The sequence below is a fragment of the Poecilia reticulata genome, chromosome 8, assembly GCF_904066995.2.
Source record: "Poecilia reticulata chromosome 8, P_reticulata-male-v2, whole genome shotgun sequence".
NCBI classification, from domain to species: Eukaryota; Metazoa; Chordata; class Actinopteri; order Cyprinodontiformes; family Poeciliidae; genus Poecilia; species Poecilia reticulata.
In genome coordinates, this window is record NC_088837.1 from 14,000,810 (window position 1) to 14,006,302 (window position 5,493).

Consider the following 5,493-nt stretch of genomic DNA (forward strand, 5'->3'; position numbering starts at 1 on the left):
ACGTTTTAAGGGACCCGCAGCTCCACAGAGAACTACTTAGAGATGAATAAATGAACAAAACACTAAAAAGGGGACATGAGCACAACAGGGTGGAGGCTGTCGCAGTTCCCTGCAGCTCGCTGCTGATTTTAGATACAGCCGATTCTCTTTCTCCCTCTGTGTTGTCGCTCTGATAGAAAGGGGGCTTAATGTGCCGCTGTCATGGCAGCCGCAGTAACAACGATGGCACACATCTCCGAAGGACCACTACAACCACTCCTCGACTTGATTTCCAACCGCCCCTCAGCACACATTTGCTTCATCATGGCTGCTTCTGTTGCTATTTATAGCTTCTCTGTGCTATTTTCAGTTTTCTGTTTTTCTTGTTGTTTTTTTTTCCTTTCTGTACAATTTCTTCTTCTTTCTTTCTTCCGGGTCCCACCACCTCTCCGCTGAGGTAGCGTTAGCGTTATTGAGGTTCGCTGAACTGAATCCTTTAAACAGAATCGGGTGTGAAGTATCTTTGTCTGCCATATTGCACGGCCCCAGGTGTGCGGCCGAGGAGAGCTGCTGTTACGGCACACACTTTCAGCCTGCTGTGGATGAGACATAGATGCAGGTGTGCTTCCTCTTCATCTTATCCAGCCTGCTAGGCTACCAGAACAGGAGGTCAAGCATCATAAAGGAGAATGCCACTCAATCCAAGACCATGCATAGTGTTATTTCTGCAGGCAGCAAAGTAATAGTTGGACATCTCAGTTAAACCAGTCATTCTCTTGCACAGCCTCAACTATCAGCCATTTGAACACAAACTCACCTCTTTTATATTTATGGCAACATTTACAGCGGACAAAATCTTCTCTAAGGCTGTAAATCTCTGCAGCGTTGAGATGGACCCCTATAATCTTGACAATACAGATTTTTTTTTTTCCAATAACAAATTATGGGAACATGTAAAAGCTGATATGAAGTGGTATTCTCCTTTAACCTTTGATGATGGGGATAAAACGTGAGCCAGGGAAGGTTTTTCTGATCTTGTTTTGTATGACAGTGAAGGCACTGGGACTGCAGGTCAGGTCCATGCATGGCGCTGTGCCTCGTAGTGCTGCTCGGCAGGTCTGTGAACGCAACACACACAAACACACCGTCACGCTGTCCGCACTGAAGCTGCAACAAGTTGGTTTGCTTCCATTACAACCCAAAAAGAATGAGTTTTCAAAAAAAATTTAAAAGAAGATTCTACTTTTTACTGCGTTTTTACAAAAGAATTCACGCCTCTAGAAACTTCAGTGTTGTTAAGGAGATTTTATGTGAAAGACAAACGCACACAGGTTCAGCTTTTCATGTCCCTGCCAATTAAACGCTTCCCCACATAACAATACTGCCACTTCCATGTCTTGGTGGGCCTGGTTGAGTATTAAGGCCAGTGAACGTCAACTCAGGTCACTTGTCTTTTGCACCCTAAGTGACTTCCCTCTTTAATTTTTCTTTATTTAGTTTGTCTTCCCATCATCTATCACCTACTTCCATGTCCCAGCTGAAGAAAAGCTGTTATCTTTGGGATGGTGTGTTCAGGGCGTTGGTTTTCCACAACGACCAATGTTTCCATGTAGCCTAAAAAAAATTAATTTTGATCTCATTCAACCAGAATTCCTTGCTCCAAGTGTTTGCTAACTGGAGACGATTAAAAAAATTAAAGTTCAAGAGGTATAAATAACTTTGCAAAACGTGTGTCCTTCTCCTCCTAGCAGGTCTTAAACAATTAAGTCCAACTTTATCCTTTTGTTACATTTTATGCATCTTTAGTTATTAAATTGAAATCAGAAAATTTCTCAACTCGGTTTCATATAAAATACTTTCGCACTGCAGCCTGAAACTTTCTAGACATCTTTCAGGAATCGCATGTGAGATCACACGTCTGCGTTCGCAGCAACAGCTTTCTTAGTCAGCAGTGTTCAAACGTGTGAATGTGACGAGCTATTATTGAGATAAAAAGAAAGCGGTGCGAGCGTGGATATTAATCAATATTAATATTCGACTAATGCAAAAATTGTATATAATTTAAACTCTTTTTTTAAAAAACAAAAACAAAACATCACATTCAGTTTTATTGTTGGACTTTCTGCTTCCACTACCTTTCCTCAGCTTAAGTTTATTCTGGGCTTCCATTTGAGTATTTTACTAAACTTGGACTGTCTGTGTCAGTAAGAGCCACTGCAGTTGAACTCAAGTCGTACTGCATCCTTAGACTAATGCAAACAGTAGAATTTCTCACTTCCTGTGGCTTTTATTTATTTATGAAAACAACATTCAACTCTGAGTAGTCGTTAGGTTAAATAATGTAGAGTAGATAAACGGCTGATATCTGTTGAGATGGGTTCAGCGTGTGGTAGGCCTGATCAATTACAGAATTACAAATAGTCAAAAAATTACTCAAATAAACAACAAACCACAATAACTTGCATTATTTTTCCATGTTCTGCTTAGGTAAATACATGTAAAAAATGTTTTCTACACCTGGAATGTAATAAAAGCTTTTTAAAATGTGAGTTTATAAAAATAGCTTCTCCCTAAAACAAAACAGAAAGGTTTTCCGTTCTTTACAATGAAGTTCACAGTGAAATAAGAGGAGGAGGAATGTATTTGTTGACGCAACTTTCTGCCTGTGTGACGCAATATTTTTTAGGCTGTTTTCCTTGAAGTCTAGCAATATTTTCCTGTTGGGTTATTGGAGATTATACACAACCAACTACATTTTTACCCCGGTCAGATTTAGATTTATGGTCCCTTGATTCCACTTCCGATTTTGGGCCATTCATCTTTGGTGATGAGCTCCAAGTTTTTGACTAGAAGGCCTCATTGTCATCACCCTAATCTGTAGCATCCTCCACAGATTCTCTGTTGGAGAGAAACATGTTCATATTACTTACAATCAGAAGAAATATCAGTCAAATAAAAACAAAAAAAATCTTAAAGCCTAAGTCTGCCATTTAATTGGAAGAAAATTAGCTACCTTGCACAGTATGTTAAACTATAGTCACCAATGCGGTAGCAATGTGTGCATTGTTGTAGTTACAAAGAACATCCTGTATGCTGAATTTGGTAGGAAAAGCTATTTAAAGACCCTTGTCGGAAGTTTCTGATTACCAAAAAATAAAAAATAAAAAAAATTGTTGGGCTGCTGGGAAGACTTTACTACCATTGATGCTCCCACTGAGATGTTAAAGGTCACAGAGAAAGACGGAAAATGTGGGCTAATCATCATTTATATTGTCAACACAATATTTAGCACTAGATTCTCAGACATATTTAATGTAAAAAAAAAAAAGATTTTTAGGGGGGAAAAAATCCCAAAATGCCCTTTTCAGTGCAATAAAACCGTCTTTTTCCAAGCTTCAGGATAAATCGGGATGGATCGTTGTAATTTCAAAACAAACTAGACTACGAGTTATTTTCTGTAATCATCAACCCTAAAAACAGGACAGCAGATGCATATTTCTACATTTGCCGACTTTTCAAACGATTAATACATTAATTTTATCCTGTTAATGTTTTTCTTATGTGCTCATTAATCATTGCACTTACAAACCTTTGCTGTGTCTTGCCTAAACATGCTTGCCCATGTTTCCATCTCAGACGTCGGAGTGATTTCTATATGTTTCAAACTGAAGCTTCTTCCTCATCCAGACACTGATCATCTCCCATCGAATCACTGTTTGCACAGTAGATGGCTTCCTGCTCACAAAACTCGTTTATTTCTCTTCCGTTATGTTTAAACACTCTAAATCTGGCGTCATATAAGCTACCGAGACACAGATCTTTCATCCACCGTGTGCGTTTGTGTGTGTTGAAGCGGTCACAGCCACTCTGTTTGCTAAGTCTTAGGTATTTGTTTTCTATTTCTGTTTCCTGCTCGGCTTCTCTGACTCTCGGTCTGATGATGTGTTCTGCTAAACTATACACTCTGCCTCTGGTTGGTCTAGTATTGTGCCATGACCTGTTTCTGTTTAATAATGTACAGACACAAAAAAGGCAAGATTTCTGTATTAGGAAGCACTGTGCGTTCAACAGTATAGGTAACAGACATAGAAGCACCACAAATGTATAAAAAAAAAGAAAAAAAAAAAGAGAGAACTTCTTACCTCATTGTTTTTTTTGTTTCTGCTATTATTTTCTAATGGTGGCAACGTGTGTGCCCTCTAATTTGTCTCTTGCCTTGATCGGATGTCTACACATAAAGCCTATGTTGATAGGAAATTATTTATCACTGAATAAAAAGAGAAAAATGGGTGTGTGTGACTCTGACACGGTCTGTTTTGAATGTCTTTTTTTAAAATTTTTTTTAGCCCATTTAAATAGAACCCATTCAAGAAGTTGTACATTATTGTGAAGCTGAAGGAAAGCTACACATGGGCCGTCGTATTTTTCACAAATTAAAATCTGGAAACTGATTTTTATTCAGATCCTAGTCCTAATTCTTCTGTCTCATAAAAACAAATTTAAATTTACATTTGGAAGACACTAAATGTAAATGTGAGTGCACTTGTAGGTAAAACATGAGTACTGTTAAAATTTATAAACCTATATCTGAGCACTAATTAAATCAGACACCTCTAATCTATCTTATCTGGATGTATTTATTCATCCCTACAAATCGAGCTCCACCATTCTGGTCACAGCAGCTGAATAACATTTTATTTTATTTTTTTCTTTTCAGGAAAAAACATCGTTTTTTCGGCTGCCTTATTACTGAAAAACTGGCCGTTATGTTATTGCTTCTGGCAGCGGTCACTGTTTCAGCACTATAAGCATCTCTACTGCTGTACAGAGGCTGAAAGGAAATGTCTAAATTATAGCATTTTCTGAAAATGATCAAAACTCAGATATTTATTCTACCACATTGTTCCTCAGCCATAATTGCAAACCTAGTCATTCTTAAGCTTTAGAAATATGCCTATTAGGACAATGTCTACTGAGACACATCAAAGAAAGTTTTCCTCTCTTTATCTGGAAAATTTAATAGATCAGACTTGGTAGTTAGTCAGCAGGAAATGGGTTTTCGCCTGCTTGTTGTTTATCTACCTGTCTGTGCGCAGCTGATGCCCCCTGCACCTCCATTAGCCTCTTGAGTCACCTGAACCTCCAGCTTAGGCTTTTGTGGCGGCGTGTGCATTAAGTTCTTTTTAACACAGTAATCAGCTCCATTCACTGCAAACTACTGCGACCGTTCACCGGTGACGTCTCTCACAGCTGCGCTTCAATCCAGGGATTTAGATGTTTTCCTGGTTGATGGAGCCAACTGCTGACGGTGTTCCTAAAACCAGTAAACACCTCAGGAGCCAAACTCTCAGAAATCTATAGTAATTACTGATGCCATCTGCTGCTGCTGCAGTTGAAACCTGAGCCTGGGATCTCCTCAACGTTTCTATAATCCTGAGCACCAATTATTTCTCAACACATGATGCCCCCTTCACCAAAGAAATCAGATTAAAGAAAGTTTTTCACTAAAATTGT